The sequence below is a fragment of the Ambystoma mexicanum genome, chromosome 11, assembly GCF_040938575.1.
Source record: "Ambystoma mexicanum isolate Mex_15411 chromosome 11, UKY_AmexF1_1, whole genome shotgun sequence".
Taxonomy (NCBI): domain Eukaryota; kingdom Metazoa; phylum Chordata; class Amphibia; order Caudata; family Ambystomatidae; genus Ambystoma; species Ambystoma mexicanum.
Window position 1 is genome coordinate 1,093,746,088 of NC_090934.1, and position 19,997 is coordinate 1,093,766,084.

A 19,997-nucleotide genomic window follows, 5' to 3' on the forward strand; every position below is an offset into this window, starting at 1 on the left:
CAGTATTGAACAATCTAGTCATGGACTGGCTAAAGACAAATGCTTGTAAAGTTTGAAACTGCTGTAAGTCTCCATGTTGAATTTTGCACTTTGTACTATTGCACGAGGTATAGCACTAACTTTACCAGACATTGGGGCTCATTCTGAGTTGGGTAGTCCAGTAAATAAGTGCCGTTATCCGAGAAAACCAGCACTTTACCACACAGCCTGACTGCGGGAGTGCCGGTGGTACATCTGGGTCACCTCCAGCTAAAGGCTAGAGGTAAGCCAGGCACCCTACTGGCCAAAAAAGCCCTTATTACTACCACTGGCATTGCCGCTGGCAGTAATGACAACAAATCCCCTATCCTACTCCATTAATCAGGGATTTACACCGCTCCACTAGCACCCTCAATCCGGCTGCAATGCCGCTGGACCGGGTGCCAGAAAGGGTAACAGCCTTTGCCGGTACCTGTTTGTAATGAGGCCTATTATACTTTTCATGGACACACCATATTTCATTTCAGGGTCAGTTCTAATCAGGAACTAGCACAGAAGAATTAGGTATGAATGGAGGCATTTTGGCATGGTTTTATCGGCATGACCATTGTAGGTCACACTTTTTTCTAAAAACAATATTAACCCGCACTACCTATGAATTACAAATCACAATTATTGCACTTCTCAACCAAGTGCATACTATTGTCCCAGCACATTTCTTTTTAAATGTATATTTTACATCCGATATATGAGCCAGTGCTAGCACAGCTGCATCATGATAATAATAAATAATAACAATAATGATAATTTACAAACTGTTTTGGTGTACTTCACTAAACCCATGGAAATCCGATGTTAACTGGGATCAGGTTCTTTCTAAAATAAGGAATACAAGAGATGGTATATTTATTCAATATTCAAGCTCAAGAATTGCTTAAACCTATCCTACTAATTGACATTTTTTGTTTGTTTATTTATCTGTCTTTGTTCATTATGTTTCTTTATATATGAGAAACCTGAGGGTATCCTCATACCTACTCCCCTTGGGTCCTCTTCACAGGTTGTCAGGGAAAGGCCATCGCTTTTGCATCCTGGCCCCAGGTGTGGAGAAGCGAGGGCGGATCACCTAGGTAGGGTCCTTGGGGACTGGGGAGAGTATACCCACATTGAGGAGAGGATCCCTTCTGAAAACCAACCTCACCCTCCCTCAGCCATGGCCTGTTGTAGACCTTCTCCCCTCATTTCCCCTCATTCAACCCACTATAGTACTGAGGCGTAGAAGAGGCGACTAGGAATAATGAACACTAGTAAGTCATTTCACCACTCTAGCACTGAGACGAAGAAGAGGCCTGCCGAGTGTTGTAAAGGTCAGGCATGCCTCAAATGCTCCACTAATTGCAACCAGGCAATTACAAGTTGGAACTCACATCTGCAACCTGTCAAGTGGTTGCAGCTGTATAAAAAGGGAGGAGACCAGCAGCAAAAAGACCAGCAGGGAATCATGTGTGCAAGGAGGCAGCCATGGTGGGTCCTGCAGGAGAGCCAGGACACCGGTAGACAATCCCAGGAAGCTGTGAAGGCAAGGGCCGGGCATACTGCGAGAAGGCCACAGGTGTGGGAGCCTCATTGGTCTGAGGTTCACAGACAGAGCTGCGGACACAGACGAAAGAGGAAAAGTGACGTCAGTGTCCGCGGAGAGAGAGCAGAGCTCCCGGCGAGATCCGAAGAGAAAGTGAAGTGCAAGCGGGGCTTAAGGTTGAAAGCAAATGTTTCAGTGGAGCCGAAACCGAAAGCACAGCTGCCCAGAGGAGACACCAGGGGCCGGTGAGTGTAGTGGGAAGAGCATTCAAACCAGTGCGCTCCTGGGGATTTGAGGGATTGGCAAAGCACAACCATTGAATAACAAACTAAAGGAAGTTTTTTAGCAAAGATGTGCCTTGGTGACAAGTGTGTGTGAAATTCAAATATTGCCTATTGAAAGCAATAATAAAGCAAAGCACAAGTCATATCATGCACGAAGGAAAGCAAGTTTGAAATATTGCAAGAGAGCATGAAAGCAAGGTGGTGAAGGAACAAAACTACCACAAAGTGTACTATATATGAAAATACATTGTGGCAAGGCCAAAAGACTGGCAAAGGAAAGAACACATTGTGGCAAAGCCAAGAGGCTGACAAAGAGAGGCCAAGTGAGTGTGAACCATCACACAGGTACATATACGGAAGAACCTTTATGGGCTAAAGAGCCTAGGGTCCCTGGTTGCACGACCTGTAATAGGTGGACTGTGTGGTCTGCCATATGCACCTAGATTAGGGGAACCCCTATTGTGAAAACCAAAGAAGTTATTCAAGTGAAACAGGAGAAAGCAATCTAATTGAGCTGTTAAGAAACCAAAAGCAGTATAAAGTTGATTTGGAGTTGTTTTTGAACCATGAAAGATTGAGAATAAGTATAAATTGACTGTCGTGAACTTGGGGAAGGGAATCCTAAGGTTTTGTGAAACTGTCTTGAACTTGGGGAAGGGACCCCAAGGTTTTGTGGAACTGTCTGGAACTTCTGAAAATGAATCCTGAGACTTTTGTGGTACTATCTTGAACTTGGGGAAGGGGAGCTGAAGAGTATGCCAAGAGCTGGAAGAAACTCAGAACTTTGTTTGGAACACTATTTCTTTTATTGCTAACATCTCTGCACATTGTTTAGCTTTAGTTGTGAGGGCAAGTATAGGTTTTGGACACAGACAGACTTAAGTTGAACTTTCTGACTCAGACTTTCCATCGTATCTTTAGGTAGGGAAATCCCACCTTAGTATAGGGCAAGTTAGGCCTTCAAGCATCCTGACCTTTGAGTTAATGAAACATTTCTGTTTGAACTTTGAATCAGTTGTCTGTGTGATGCTTCATGATGCCTTCACAGTTATCATTGCATATGTTGTTGTTTGAACTGTACAAACATGTCCATAATATATGTCTTGTAGCTATTGGTTGAATCCATGTTATGTTACCAGATTATTTCAGCACAGCCCTGAAGATGAGCAAAGCTCAAAACACATGTTGGCTACCAAATAACAACATCGCTATTTTTCTGTAAAATAATTTAATACACTACCAAGGGCTTTCCCCAACCAGTGCACAAGAATTATTTATGCTTCTAGGAAAACATCTCTGTGAGGTGCACTTTGAGGCTTTGTTTGTCTTTTTGTTCTTTGTACATATTCTTTTGGTGATGGAACCAAACACATGTAGGCGTACCTGAATGGCGCTGTCTGTATGAAGCAATATTAACATTTTTAAGAGGCCTCCTAGTATACCCCAATTAAACAATTTATTCCCAAGTAGAGAGATCAGCACTTGCCATTAAAAGGGTTTTTTCTCCCTTAAGAGGTGCTGGTCGCTGTCATATGTTGACAATTAGACTATTTAAAGTACATCCAATGCCTTTTCTGAATCCTGTTTGGTATTTTAGTATGATATCTGTCAATTGCCAAATTTTCAAGATTCCTAAGAACTAATGAGGTGAAGATTTTACTACTTGAATCCATAAGTGCAATTGGGCGATAGTTATCTGTTTTTTCCCTCAGTCCATTTTTTACAAATGGGGACAATATAACTTTGGCACCAAGTTTTAGGAAGTATACACCTTAATTTAATCTCACTACAGACATTCTGTAAAACAATTGACCGGAGTAGCGGAGTAGCGGCAGAGTAGCAGTCTCGGCTACCCCTTTGCAGCTGCTTCCTGAGCTCTGACAACCCAGTCAGTCTACTGTCTCCATCAAAGTGCTGAGGAGGAGCACTGATAAAAAAAAACTTTTCCTGCGGAGCGGCCGCGGAGTAGCGGCAGAGTAGCAGTCTAGGCAGTTTATGGCTGCTATGGACGCCAGAGACGCTGCTCTGCTGAGCCCTGCTACTGAGGAGAAAGGTCCGCGACTCCGAACCTCGAAGCCCTGTGCTGACAAAAACAAAAGCAAATTGCCATAGAAGGAAAAACTGGTACTGAGCAAGAGCCGTGCAGCCCTCCGCTCCTCGAAACCATCGCGAGAGGTGCCTGAAGAGTTGGAGGTGCGAACAACTGTACCCAAGATTGGCAGTTTGGACAACATCTTCGCTCCCCCGTTTTCATCAAGCCCAAGAAACCAACTGGTGAATCATCTGCAGCGATCAGAGGACCAGGCCGCTGAAAAAACATCCTTTGATCCAAATAACCTGAATGAATCAGCTGGTGCACTCAGCGGAAATCTGCCAGTGGCGCCTCCAGAGTGTCGAGACTTACCTTTGATTCCTCCCCTCGATGGGGGCCCGGCTGTGTGTTCTCCACCCAAACGCGCTGGTTCTGCTCCACCTGTCTGAGGAGAGACAGAGCCGAGCCTCGAGGGCCGCGCCTCGATACAGCTCCCGGTGGAGGAGGAGGCACTGGTAGCGATCCGGGGGTCCACCTTGGACAAATTAGGCTATCAGCCTGGACGACCTGGCAACACACCACCACCCCCAGCAGAAGGTAGGTGCAGGAGGAGGCCGAGGGAGGCAGGCCAGAGAGTAAGGGGGAAGGAAGGAGAGGGTGTGCCGATGAGGACGATCTCAGTTTTATTAGCATTTAAACAGAGATCATTGGCGGCAGACCAATTTTGAATGGCGATTAGACAGTCAGAGATGAGGGAGGGAGAGGAGGTGGCAGAGGGAAGCCTGAAAATGAGTTGTGTGTCGTCAGCATAGCATTGGAAGCTGGAGCAGAAGATGGAAATGCAGTAGGCAAGGGTTGCCAAGTTGACTGAAGGCATTTAATTGCCTGTTTGTTGGAGGCGAAGAACGCTGGTCTACGCTCCTTTAATTGCTTTTGGATTGCCTGCCGCTCCTCCTCTGAACAGCACTGCGAGCACAGGGCTCTTGCTGTCCTCAAGGAGGCGGGGCCGCCGAGGATCACGTGACTGGCTCACGTGACAGAGTCAAGAGCTACAAAGCAGCCGTGAAGCCGCCCGAGCGGCGTTGACTGAAGGCATTTAATTGCCTGTTTGTTGGAGGCGAAGAACGCTGGTCTACGCTCCTTTAATTGCTTTTGGATTGCCTGCCGCTCCTCCTCTGAACAGCACTGCGAGCACAGGGCTCTTGCTGTCCTCAAGGAGGCGGGGCCGCCGAGGATCACGTGACTGGCTCACGTGACAGAGTCAAGAGCTACAAAGCAGCCGTGAAGCCGCCCGAGCGGCGTTGACTGAAGGCATTTAATTGCCTGTTTGTTGGAGGCGAAGAACGCTGGTCTACGCTCCTTTAATTGCTTTTGGATTGCCTGCCGCTCCTCCTCTGAACAGCACTGCGAGCACAGGGCTCTTGCTGTCCTCAAGGAGGCGGGGCCGCCGAGGATCACGTGACTGGCTCACGTGACAGAGTCAAGAGCTACAAAGCAGCCGTGAAGCCACCCTCGCGGCGTAAGCCCTGGTGGCAGAAGGGCTGGTGCTGTTTGGCTGTTCGGCGTGGTTGGCTGGAAATATTGACTTCACGACTTATCCTACTCTGAGTAAGAAAATCATAATTAACTATTATTTAAGCCGGTCCTTGGGGAGGAGAGACGGACTAAGGCTGCTCCTTAAGCCATCGGGCGTTCCCTAGACGGCGAAGTTATATATGTATCTACTGACCAAGCTAACTATTTAGGTACCGCTCCTAGTTTTTTTCAAGATTCCTGCTCAACTCTCTATTTTTAAAGATTTTATCTTGTTATCGGATCATCTCTTTTAGCAGTACCTACTTACCCTGTTTTTACAACTACTTGTTTATTCAAAATTTTAACCTAACTGTATAGTTCATTTAGTGACTGTACTAGTATAAGGTGATATGCGTACCTTAAGAAGTACAAAGATGAATGGCCCAATATTGGTCCAGGAAAATGTAGAAACCCAGAAACAACAATTAATGGGTAGTACGCCCCGAAGGCATCACCCTGTTAGTGCCTCTAACCCTAATAGGCATACATCTTCAGGTGATATAAAACGCTACTTCTTTGAGACAAAACCCCTATCCTGTGACTTCACTGGGAAATCAATTGATTCTTGTTTTAAGTTTACGACAAACGCCCAAGGCTCTAATGTAAAAAATTCCTTGGGAGTTTCTGATAACACCCTTATTAAAGAGGGCGTCATCTCCCTTTTAAAAGAGCCTCATTCAATGCCTATAATATGTGAAGCACCAGGATCCCCAGGGTCTAACATCAATTCCAATAGAACCCAAGAGCCTCAAATACCATGTCTGAACTCTTTAGGTTCTACCGGGGGGGTCCGGGGTGGGAGTATATTACCACACGATTGTCATGTTCCCACGCCCCTCCCCCTGATTAAAAGCTGTGCTGGTTTAGCGGATTCTCAACCTGCAGTAATTGAACTGAGTTCAAACTCTTCCTTTTTGGAAGGAGATGATTGTCGGAACTCATTAGAGCTACCTGAAGTTTCTTTCATATACTCAGACTCAGCACATAGCTTAGTCGCTTCATTTGCTGCTCCCACTCCTAGACGTATTCCGGATGTTCCGGTCCTACCATCTGATGACCCTATTTTGCCTCCAGCTATTTCCCCGTCTATTTTGATTGAGACCACTTTGCATGCCATGAATTTGGCCATTTCCTCTCTTTTTAAGCTGTTTGAAACACTCGATCGAAAACTGCAGACACACGATAAACAGATTGAGAAATTATTACATTGGCAGGCAACGCTTAAACATAGTATCGAAATGAATACCCGAAAAAAACCAAAATTAGATTCTGAGAAATCACTGATCCTTGATAAAGCCCCTACCGAGCCCATTACACAAACACTACCTATGAAGTTCACGCCCTTACCTGCCTTTCCCAATGTAATTCACGACGATTTCTCATTGCTCCAAAAAATTGAACCACCAAAAGATAAACCACTCTCAGACCTGATAGTTCCCGGAGACAAACAAGTGTTTAACATATTCACATCTAATGGACCTAAGCCACCCGAAATTACATCTAAACCAAAAAAGAACCCGAGTAGTAAAAAAACAAAACATGTTAAAGATATAACTAAAACGACAACCTCAGCAAGTAAAGCCTTTATTAAAGCCCTATCCTTGCCTAGGAAACATACCATCATGGCCGCGGAAGCAGTACAAAAAAAATATAACACCTTGGCTAATGGTAAGAAAAATAGTACACAGCCAACGGCATGCCCGGCCCAGATAGTAGCCTATGGCCCATTAGACGCATTGGTCGAGGCTGCTGAACATGATAAGGTGGCAAACACACAAGCTTCACTTCCCTTAGTACCCTTATGTCCAGTGGTACAAGTAAAAGAGTGTGATATCTTTGTAGCTCCATCATCTTGTTCTCCTGAGCTGATCATAGATAAGAATGCTGAAGCCAGACGGAACGAAATTAGAAAGGAGATTGATCACTATATGACCAAACAACGACCCTCGAATGTCCAAGTAGAGATACTGAAAGACCCTAACATTCGAGAGAGATCCCATATAACAGTTCATACAGAAAAGAACCATGTGGCACAACCACTTATTATGCCCTTGATCTCTGAGTCCCCTTCTTTAAAAAAAATGTCTGCTCCCCCCAAAATTACTACTAACTCGGCTGATACAGCTTCTTCCAAACAACCCGAAATTGATGTATCCGAAATATCAATACAACAAGTAATTAAAACCGCAGTGCAAGAATACATGACCAATTTAAACAAAAATGCTACATTACTTACGAAGTCAGAGGTTGCCCAGCATACCATGCATTCACAATCAAAAGATCTGAGTCGTTATCCAGCTGGCCCTGTTGCAAAGGTTGATATACATCCTCAACAACAAAACCACTCATTGGGTACAAGCTGGCCGCACTCTGACAAGTTTCCGTCTTTACCATCAAAAAATTTGAAAATATCATCCAAACAACCGCTATATCCATTGATCATTCGGTGCAGAGATTTACCTTATGTGAAGTATGACTTAAATCGCTCTAGTATACTTGCAATTTTAGCTGAAATCCCTGCGTTAGATGATCTGCAATCCTCCGATATTGATTTGGTGGAATTTATCTGCGATAATGATCTTTCTGTTGCACGGTTTTGGGTGTTCTCACGAGTGGTGTTAAACACATTGTGGCTTGCTAAACAAGAAATATATGAACTAGGTTTTGAGCTTCTCACCGATGTGTCAAACCAAGTTCCTATTCCTGTGGTGCAACATCTAGCAATGCAGACTTATATTTCTAATCAGAGACAGGGCTTATGTGCTCAGTCGAGTAATCAAAATTATTACCCAAAGCTTCAATCTGTATCCAAGCAGTCATAACTTACCTTGCAACATCTCCCACCATTTTTGTCTATGATAAGTTGGAATACTCGAGGACATGGGCATTTACTGAGGAATAGCTCTAATGAGTTATCGCAGCATGATATTATCTTATTTCAAGAAACTTGGCTTACGGAGCGGCCAGTGTGGGATAACTTCGAAATAGTCTTTAATCCGGCAATACGATCTATGAAAGGTCGGCCCATGTCCGGTCTCCTTGTGGCTCTAAATAAGTCCTCCGAAGTTGTTCTAGAACACCAGTCTGCGCCAAATCGATACACTCAACTGGTAATCATCACAATAAGAGAACATAAATATGCGATTGTAAATATATATTGGAATCCAGTTGCAATATCCACTAAAACATTTTTTAAAGATCTGGAAGAGTTATGGTCAGAGATTATTAAACTCCCTATATACCCGCATATTATTCTGGCAGGCGACTTAAATTTGCACTGCCTGGATGTTCTCCATAATCGCAGGGATAGCAGACTGGTCTTATGGAACACCTTTATCGAGTCGAAAAACTTGGTTATGTTAAATGGTTCATGCCCGGCCGATAGTCCACCACAGTATACGTGGAAAAGAGGTCACTCCGGTGCAATTATTGACTATATTTATGTTAATCGTGAACTATTCTTTGATATTAAGTTGTTTTGTGTGATCTCTACTGAGGACAGTGATCACAACATATTGAATGCGAAATGGCATTGTACGGCTCCACAGGGAAAAGAGGAGATATATAATACATACCATCCTCTACTAGTGAAGAAAGGTATGAATAGACTCCACTGGACTGAACACAATCTGACAAAATTTGCCAGAGTCTTCGAACAAACAATTGTGTATGAAAAGACACTAGGATCCAACAAGTCACTAGAGTATAGTGACTTATTACATACATTTGCTACAACAAATAAGGTGAAGACAAAGTACTTCCCTTTGCATTCTTTTAACAAGGAAGCACAGCAACAAAAGTCCTGGTTTAGAAGAGAAAAAAGGGTAGTTTTATCTTTGCCCTCCCAAATTAAATGGCAAGCCCTTAAATCACTGAAAACAAAACATAAAAATTGGATGAAGGCCCATCGAGCTATTCTTTATCAAACTGATGGAGAACACATGCTCCAAAAGATGGGATCAAAAAACTCTGCGCAAATATGGGCTCTAATTAATAAGACCAACCCTAATACGCAGATTTCACTACAAATCAATGATGTGGCAGAGGCCCAATGGGTTGAACATTATGCAAATTTGTATGCCTGTCCTGAGACTACAAATTCACTACTTAGTCAGTGTGATCCAGGAGCTTTTACCTTGCAATTCTCAGTAGCAGACATCTTATTTTACATTACCAAATCTAGTAGCTCACGTGCCCCCGGTCCAGATGGGATATCTAATTATATGATGAAACAAGATCCGAACCTATGGGCAAGGATTTTGTATCAACTTTACACTACAATCATACGCACTCAACAATTGCCTAAATCATGGTCTCTCTCTATTATTGTCCCGGTGTTCAAGAAGGGTAATAGACAAGACCCGTCAAATTATAGACCGATTGCCCTTCTTGATACACCGGGCAAGATTTTTGCCCGGTTGATTCTTAGAGACTTGCGAGCATGGATTGAAACTGCTGGTAAAGCTGATGTATTTCAAACCGGATTTGTTGCAGGAAAAGGCACGGCAATAAACATTACAGCAATCAATGCGATTAAAGCTAAGTGTGAATATCTCAACCAGCCCTTGTTTCTAGCTTTCGTTGATTTTAAAGAGGCTTTTGATTCAATTGATAGACATCTGCTAATTAGCAAATTGATTAAAATGGGCTGCCCTGGTTCAGTGGTTAAATTGATTGCGCTTCTTCATACAAATACCGCAATTCAGATAAGAACCACTTTAGCTGGGCATCTAACTACTAAAATTGCGACAGCAAGAGGTCTGAAACAGGGCTGTATTCTGGCAGCTACTATTTTTAACCTATTTATATTGGACATGGGTAAGAATTTTATTGATATCAACTCAGATGCCCCAAAACTTGGGCCTCATCAAATTGCATGGCTATTATATGCGGATGATCTTATTTTAATCTCTAAAACGCCGGCTGGTTTACAGCGGCTACTACAAGGGCTTTCATTGTATGTTCAAAGAAATCATATGGCTATTAACTTAAGCAAAACACAGATCATGCAATGTTATAATAATAAAAAAAAATGTCGTCCCCTAAAATCGTCCGTCTGGACTTTTCAGGAAGAGCTTATCTCTATCACCCCGCAATACAAATACTTAGGAGTGATTATTAATAATTTGAAGTGTGACACCCCCTATGTGCAGGATATAAAACAAAAATTGCAAACATTAACAAGTCAAGCTAAAGTCCTTTTGCAAAAATTTGGTAAATTTACATGTTCTCAGACATTGTTATATTATGCGCAAAAAGTTTTACGAATAATAACATACGGCTCAGAAACTAAATTACCAAGAGACCGTGCGTTTTGGGATCGATTGGAGGCAAAATTTTGGCGGTCAGTGCTTAAGTTACCGAATTCAACTCCAGGGCCTTTGATACGATATGAGTTGGGTGCTCTTTCAATGTTTGTATTTTATGCACGGAAACTGTGTTCGCTAATGAGGAAATTTCTGCTGTGCACTAATTGTTTAGATTTATCTTATATATTGGCCACATATATGTTGAAATCCACACATTTTTTTCCCAAAAAGTGGAGAAATTTTGTTACCAATCTGTTAGTAGAGGCCGATATAACCATTGAACTGCTTTTAACTAATCCCAATCGTGCCCAGAGCAAACTATATCAGCATGACTGGATCTGCACTTTAGAGCTTTGCTCGCAGTACAAAGATTATTGCGGCCTGCCTTTTGGTACGAAAAGAATGCGAGTTGCAGCCTCCTATTTACTTAAATTTCCCTCGCACCATTTTAGAAACAACTATCTTCGATTTAGATTTAATTTATGGCCCACTAGAGAAATTCTAGCTCGAAGAGGTCAAATAACAAAACAAGAAAATAAATGTCGGTTTTGTCACTTACCAGAGTGCGAGGAAACTTTAAAACATTTGATAGTAGGTTGCCCCTCACTAAAGGATTTACGTTGTAAATATTTTAAAAAACTGTACGAAAACTATAATTGTTTAACTAAAGATGTACTTTGGTTTAGAATATTCTCCTCACCTCTCCAAGCTGTTCGTATAGCCACAGTCCAATTTCTGCTAGCCCTAAATCTTGAGATAATTGAATGTATAGCCTAATCTTCCCCTAAATAGATGACATGTGTTTTGCAACTAATACCCCCTTGTTGGTGGATTACTAGTGATTCTAATGATGTGGAATTTGAATCTATTTGGATTGATTTTAGATGGAAACTCAGATGATGTATATATATGAATTGTGATTTTATAATTTTTTTGCTGTTAATGAGAAACAATTGAAGGTTGAAGTAGTGGGGTTGTGGGGTTTTGCTGAATACTGATTTTGAGCTTGATTCTATCTTGTTTTAATCTGTGATCAATTATGATATATATTAAATTGAAAGGTTGATTATCAACCAACCAATAAAAAATAAAAAAAAAAATAAAAAAGTATTGGTTAAAAAGCCAGGGCGAGAGATTAGACCCCTAAGGAACACCACAGGTAGAGAGGGAGATAGAGGAGAGGAAGGACCCAAGTTGACCAAGTTTGACCCTGGAGCAACCACAAACCCGCAAAGGACCGACTTATCCATAGCTTGTTCCAACATGGCTATTCAATCTGCAGCACCCTGCAACCCAGGCAAAGTGTCCTTTCCCCAGATAGAAAATGATGATGGGAAAGTTAAAATGTCAAGGGAACTTAAAACTCCAATTGAGCCAAGGGGTGGAAAACATTGACACTTCCTTGACATCTGATCATATGGAGCTGCATGACGGCCTCCCCGCTCCAACAGGTCAAAAGGAACAAACCAGCAAACTGGATGACCTGACAAACACAACGACATTCTCAACAGACGATCTTGAAGGACGGATTTCGGGCGCATCAACAGGTCAAGTACCTCGGCCAAAGAACAACCTATCTACCCGGGCATTCTGGAAGAGGAGTTTGTAAAAGCCCCCAGAGCTGAAACGATGCAAAGCGATCCACTGAGCAAACCAAATGGAAGGGTCTCAATTTCACCTACAAGAAAAATGCACCACGAGCCAGAGCAACAAAAAAGAGATTCCCTAACATCGTTACCCTCTACCCCTTTTAGAACTAGAAGACGCAGTGAACTGCCACAAAATTCATCTTCAGAGTCGCCAAAGAAAAAACTTGACATACTCACAATAATGTCTGCGGTAACAATAGCACTTGCACCGTTCACCAAGCTCTGCGAGTCGATAAACGACACGCTAAAGGAACACAGCACAATCTCAGCAATGATGCACTCCAAACTATTATACTTGGAGGGGTACATTGCGGCAAAGAAGATAAAAATAAGAGAGCACAACGGCCCAGAATTAGGCAAACTAAACATCGAAAGGAGAGAGGAACTTTTCTACCAGACGCCAGCAATCCCCAAAACCTTCCAGGCAGTGGCTTGCCAAATTTCCATGGACTGGGAAGAAGCAAACCAGGAGAGCCAAAAAACGACGCCTATTTCTGTGAAACGTGCTACTATTGCCCAAAACACAGCTCAAAGACAGGACAAAGTTCCAGGGAAAACAGTAACCTCCTAAGTGGGTCAAAAACAAAGGGGAGGGAAGAAGCACAAATATCAAGGCCCATACCATGTGTATGTGATGAAGACGTGATCCTGTTGTCAGTGGACTCTGGCAAGACAAAAGATAACAAGAGTAAGCTCATGTTAAACACAGACTTTGCAATATTCTACCATCCTAAGGCGAAACAAAATGAAAATTTGATGAGCAACAAGCAATTGGTGTTTTGCCTACCTCCCCCAGAGAAGAGGCTATTTGGCAAACTTCCCGTCCAAACTGGTCAGAGATCAACACCAGTCCCGAGAGGAAATCGATATAAGCATGATTCTAAGAGCACAAAGAATCATCATCAACTCCTTTCATTGTCCCTACAGTTGCTCCAAGACTCCCTGACTCACCAAAAATGACAGAGGACTTCTTGTCGGTTGAAGTGCTAATAAATCTAAGAGAACACTTAACTCAACCGCCACTCAACACACTAGGGGACAACCCTGCCAGCTGCCCATCATGGCTTAGGCAAAGAAAGTCCAATTAACACAAGCTATATGGAAGAAGAAGATCGGCATCCTTTCCTCATATTGGAAGATCGATGCAAAAAGATAACCCAAACCAAAAAATGGGGTCTACCATCTGACTCTTGCAAAGAGCCTGGGAAATCTTTGAAAGACTCTCAGCCACACTACCTGTCAAGGGCGGTGACCTCAACATCTTACTTACAGCACCACGGTGAGAAGCAAGGACACCGCAAACAAAAAACACACTCCAACATTGTCCCAAAGAAAACTCACAGAAGAGTGCCGGGTGCCAAGGAAAGCCCGACCACAAGATCCAGAAAGCAGAGGCAGAGATACAGTGATAAAATCCAGCCGGCAAGGTCTGATGGAGAGAAATTCGACATTCAAACTGGAACAACTAAGTGACAGTAGAGAATATGTTGTTCTAAACAACATAACAGTTATGGAACTCTTCCACTGTGTCCCGAACCTTAGCTCGCTGAAAACAGATGATTTCAAAATAGTGAAGCCAATTCACGAAGGGAGACAAGCGACAACCTACCTGTATATAACCTCCAGAACAGTGAAACAAAAGATAAGAGACTCAGCAGGAAAACATTTAAAGCTGGGTTACGACCTCAGAGACATAACAGGAAAACCGCAGGCCCTCTCACCCCATGGCATAACAAAGGATCCCTCACAACATTTGAGATCTCTGAAGGGAAAAGAAAGCCATAGGAGAAACAGATCAGACCAGGCCAGTAACCATAGACAGAAATCCGATACACAAGACCTCTTGGCTTCAACAAACACCACCTTGAAGCCATCAATAAGGAAAATTGAAGACAGAGGGGAACAGGACTCAATATAGATTATCGGACAGAGCAGATCAAGCTGAAAAACAAGGAGATATCCACCAGGCAGAGGCCCTCGGATAAACAAAGAGGGCCATGTGGCCCATTGACCTCAATAAAAAGAACATTCACACAGGTTCCCTCAAAGGAAGCAGGAAAAGCTCAAGAAAAGGAAAAATTGCCCCCACTAGATCAGCTGTGGGCCTAAATTCCCAAAGCCCTGTCGACCCTCAGAAAATAGCAACTCGTGAGAATTCTGAAAGTAGACCCGACAACAAAACAAAAGGCAGGAAAATCAACTTTGAGGCTGGGTTCGTGGAACACTCAAGTTTCTCCCACCTGACGGTTCCCGGCGACGTAGACCTGGCTTTGTTTGACATGTGCTTTCAGGAAACATGACTAACCGAGAAACCAACCCTAGACGGCTTTGCCCTTGCACTCGTACCAGCCAAACAAGGAATAAGAGGACGTCCATCTTCAGGTTTTTTAACAGCTCTAAGCTCTGGAAAAGAAATGAGTATGAAAGAAATGTTGACAATGAACCTCTTTCTACTGACTGTGCTAGTCACATGAAACCATCGGAATGTGGAAACAGGGAAGATATCGGCAGTTCCGGAAGTAATTATGAATACCTATTGGAACCCCGAGGCCATATCTAACAGCAGCTTTCTTGGTATGCTGGAAAAACAAATCGACCGCGTATATATAGAACATCAGGTCTCACATCTCTATCTGCGGGACCTAAACGCAATCTGCACAAAGAAGCACTCGTCCCTGCATTGCACATTGGCAGACGAGCGTGGATGCACCTGGCTAAACCTGATGACCTCAAGAAAACTAGTTAACCTTGATTGTAAATATGCTTCCACCAACCGTACGCCTTCGTGGGAAGGTGAAAAATCTTTGGCAACGATCGACCACATCTTCGTTTCATACTCGCTACTCGCAATTATTACCTCTTTTGACATCATAAAGACTATTGAAAGCGATCACAATCTCCTGAGTACTACGTGGGTATCTTCTCATATAGAAAACCAGACGCCTAAAACAGAACTGGAAGCTAACAATAAAGGCAACCGCCTTATGCTAAATTCTAGAAACATCATCAAGCTAACCAACAACTATACCCAGCTTGAAGCCTCTGGCTTGACAAACACACAATTAGACTATCGCCCTTACTCATTCCCTGCAAGAACCCTAAATTGAACCACAGAGCGGGTACAGGAAAAATCACCCACAAGTACGACAAAATTCTGGTCTTAAAAAGAAAATCACTAAGAACCCTAAAAAGAGTGGCAGCTCGAAATAACACAGAGTTAAACATAAAAGCACTACTGGGGGCCTCTAAGTACTACAAGGCATGGCTGAAGAACTATCACCTCAGTCTATACCAAAATGATTCTGAGGAAATGCTGAGGCAGGTCTGTGGGAAAAACTCCCGCAAATTTTGGTCCTTGATTAGGTCCACAGAACGTCAGACGAGCAACGCACTAATAAACGGCATAGGTAAAGACGTCTGGGTGACGCATTACAAAAATGTATTCTACGCACCAACTCTGTTAAAACATACCACGAATGATACACAGGAAACACACTGGGTGGAGCTGCATGACAGAGTTGACATCTTAGAAGTCCTCCGTAAGCTCAAAAACACAAGAGCGCCAGGCCCAGATGGGCTAACCACCATAGATTTAAAAAAAACATCCGGATCAAATGGGCGTCCTTCATGAGCCTAGTGTTTGAAAGGTGCACCAAAGCCAAGGAACTACCAGAATCCTGGACCTCTTAGGTAGTAGTCCCAATTTTCAAGAAAGGCAATAGAGACAACACAAGAAACTTTCGTCCTATTGCCTTATTGGACGTGATTGGAAAGGTCTACGGGTCGCTCCTATTACACAGTTTCCAAACCTGGTCAAGAGAAGCAGCATGCGATGATCCCCTGCAGTCGGGTTTCAAGAACAACGTCGGTACCAGCATAAATATCTTGACCTTAAGCATCCTTAAAAGCAAATCGCTGGCAGGGGGAGCCCGAATATTCCTGGCTTTCATTGACTTAAGCCAAGCGTTCGACCAAGTAGATAGATCAAGACTGTGGGAGAAACTACAAGCGTGGAAATGCCCAGCAGAACTCTTCCAACTGATTGTAGCCCTACACAACAATACCAGAATGCAAGTTTGCCTAAGTCACCAAGGCACATTATCGGAAGAAATACCAACAAACCGAGGAGTAAAACAGGGTTGCCTGCTGGCCCCAGCACTCTACCTGTCCTATATGGGAGACTATAAAGATGTGGAGGTAAGAGTTAGATAATTTCCCCCACAACTTGGTCAAGAAAAAATATCTAGATTACTATACGCAGACAACGTCATACTTCTTGACCAAACGGTTATTGGTCTCCAGAGACAGCTGACCAACTCAGCGCAATACATTGCCGTTAACCATCTGGAAATCAATAAGAACAAGACAAAAATCTTATCTCTACGAAACGGGAGATCAAGATCAGAAAAATTCAACTGGCAGCTTGATGGCAAAACAATTGAAAAGGTAACAGAATTCAAATACCTTGGAGTCATGCTGGACAGCTCACAACAGGAGCGGGCTATGCAAAACACCCTACAAGAAAAAATGAGAAGCTTAACATCTCAAGGACAAGCAGTTGATAAGAAGTTTGGTCGCTTCTCACTACTGCCTGTTATAAACTTCTATAAAGCCAAAGTTGTCTCACCAACCTTGCCCAAAAAGATCTGGAAATCACTCGAAAGCTACTTCTGGAGAAAGGTCCTCAACCTGCCAAATTCGATACCAATGGTTTTGATAAGGCATGAATTGAGTCAGCTGTCGCTGGAGGCAGTGGTAGAGCTGAATGACTATTTAAATTGATTTCCAGAATTTGTAACCTCAAGATGTGTCAAAGTGGGCACCATAAGTAAGTCCTGTGGATACATATTGAAAGTTAGTTCTAATTGTCATTGTTCGCTATCGCCATTTCTTGTAACTCACAGAGTTTTTGCTCTATTAAAGAGTTCCTGGGAAAGAGATATACATATAAAATCAAGTCTGCTATTACTAGTCTCACAAAACCACATTGGTTGGCTGGGGTAGTCACCTAGTAAGCTACCATTTGCTTTAAGTAGATCCCATACAGCTATTCATTCTGACGATTTCCTCCCTCTATGTATAGGTCTGGTATACATATTCAAGGAAGTGTAGTCATCTACACAGGTGCCATTTAAGTCACCTGCTACGACACCTGCAGAATGAGGTCGAAACAACAAGACATCTCTTATTATCATGTCCAGGGGTCGAAAATATCAGGAAACCCTACCTGAAAAACCTCCTAGCCTCAGCTCACATCTTCAAAGAAGACATCTGGTGGACGCGGCTGATTGGAGGCGAAAAGACAGCGTGGGTGACGGCTACGGCCAAAATCATGAAACTGATAATAACTACGACGACAGACAAAGAAAATCAAAACGAGACAGGGACCCAAGCAAAAATCTGCTGATTCATCTTGTAAAAGACATTATTTTGGTTAAACCAAGAATAATAAAAAAATAATAATAATAAAAAAACAATTGACCATATATATGTATTTGCTTTTATGAACAGGTTGCATAATCCATCTGGTTTCATGGCTTTTGTATTTTTTGATTTAATAAAAATTGTTTCAACCTCAGATGAAATTGATTTCTGTCAATGTAGTAATCTCCTTACTTCAAATAGCTGTTTTGTACCACTATTATAACCAAATTTGATAGTGTAGGATGTACACCAGTCTGTTTCTGAGATTGGATTTAGCTGAGTAAAACTTCAAGGTGCCCCCAAATCTTTTACCAGTGACCAGTTCACTATCTCTGTTATGCATTACCATTTTATGCTGTTTTATGCAATTTTCATATTGAATAACCAATATACGTTTACCTTGTTGGAAGTATTCATGGGTATTCCCCCGGGTTGTTATTAAGATGCATATAGCATACTATAACTTTTTTTTCGCATCCTGAATTACCTGGTCAAATACATGGCTCTTAGATTGTTGTTGCATATTAGTTTTAATACATTGTCTTTTAATACTTAAATCTTGTATCTGATGAAAATTTTGCATTACATTTTACATACAATTTTGATGACGATTTAAATTGATTTCCAGAATTTGTAACCGCAAGATGAGTGCAAGATTTTGCCCTATTAAAGAGTTCCTGGAAAAGATATATATATATATATATATTCAGTAAAAAAAACTTTGTTAAAGGGACGTTATGGTTAAGTTGCGCTACTAAAAACCTATGAAATTCAGTGAAAAAACTTTGTTAAAGGGACGTTATGGTTCAAAGGAAAACCCGAAAACCCCCTGAAATTCGGCAGTTATGGTAACATAAGCAACCATAACTCGCGCCACTGTGCACTTCCAGGACATCAAAGATGACATCACAAATGTCATTGATGACATCACTGATGACATCACATGTGCATTTACTTTTCATGAAAACTCTGTAGGAGGGATTCTTATAATGTTGACCAAAAACTGTCAAGGATCATTGGGATAAATATCATGAGCTAATTAGTGCATTAAGCAATGCATTGATATAAATAGCATTCTATTATGAAGTTCTATCCAGTATACTAAGCTACTCATGCAGAAACATAGGCAGTGTGTGCAGCATACATGAAGGTGCCATATTCATAATCTTGCCATGTTGAATACTGAAATGATAACTGCTTTCTTATTAGAGTTTTGTGTACTGTGAAACATGTAATAAGTAGATAATAAAACCCACTTAATACATAATTATTACAGACAAAACACAAAGAGACAACAACACATACAAATATGAGTATATAGAGGGACAGTGAAGTAAACAAAAAAGCAGAAATAGTAGCAGAAAGAGTTCATAACCTAACTGATTGTCTTTATGCAGAGAAACTATTGCTCTGATTCAAAGCTGCTACTTACCATATGTATGTGTATCACATGATGTGACTGCACCCAAAGGAAAGGCGAGTGAGTATAATGTATACAAATATGAGCATATACAGGGAAGGTAGAGTAATAAAAATAAAACTATGAGAAAGTGCTGATAACCCTAATGATTATCTTCATGCACAGAAAGGATTGCTCTCTTTCAAGCCTGTGTCTTCCGCTATGTATATGTTTCATATGATGTGACTTGACCCTAAGTATACAAATATAGTACCTTTTCAATTTTTACTTCCTGACTGTTACTGAAGAAAACTATGTGGCTTCGATATGTCAGTAAAGGATAAAAAGGGAGAGCCAGCCATGTGATGTCATCAGTGATGTCATCAATGACAATTGTGATGTCATCTTTGATGTCCTGGGTGTTAGTGTTAGCAGTGCACGGTGGCGCGAGTTATGGTTGCTTATGTTACCATAACTGCCGAATTTCAGGGGTTTTTTCGGTTTTACTTTGAACCATAACGTCCCTTTAACAAAGTTTTTTTTACTGAATTTCATAGGTTTTTAGTAGCGCAACTTAACCATAATATCCCTGACTTCATATACATGTAACATAGAACATACTAACCCCCTCGTAGTGATTTTCATGTCCAAGGACTACCGCCATGTCCGTGGACATATCGAAAATCTGAGCGTGGTGAATGTAAATTTAAATAGTGTGCCCCATTTCCCCTTTGAAGTTGGCTCTGAAAAGAGCCGTTTTTTTTTTA

The 19,997-nt window shown here is 42.1% G+C and overlaps 1 long non-coding RNA gene across 1 annotated transcript in view; it reads right to left on the reverse strand.

The window, feature by feature from the left end:
* Positions 1-19,997, reverse strand: part of LOC138504138 (uncharacterized) — a 448,967-nt gene that overhangs the window by 191,703 nt on the left and 237,267 nt on the right. The window lies entirely within an intron of this gene.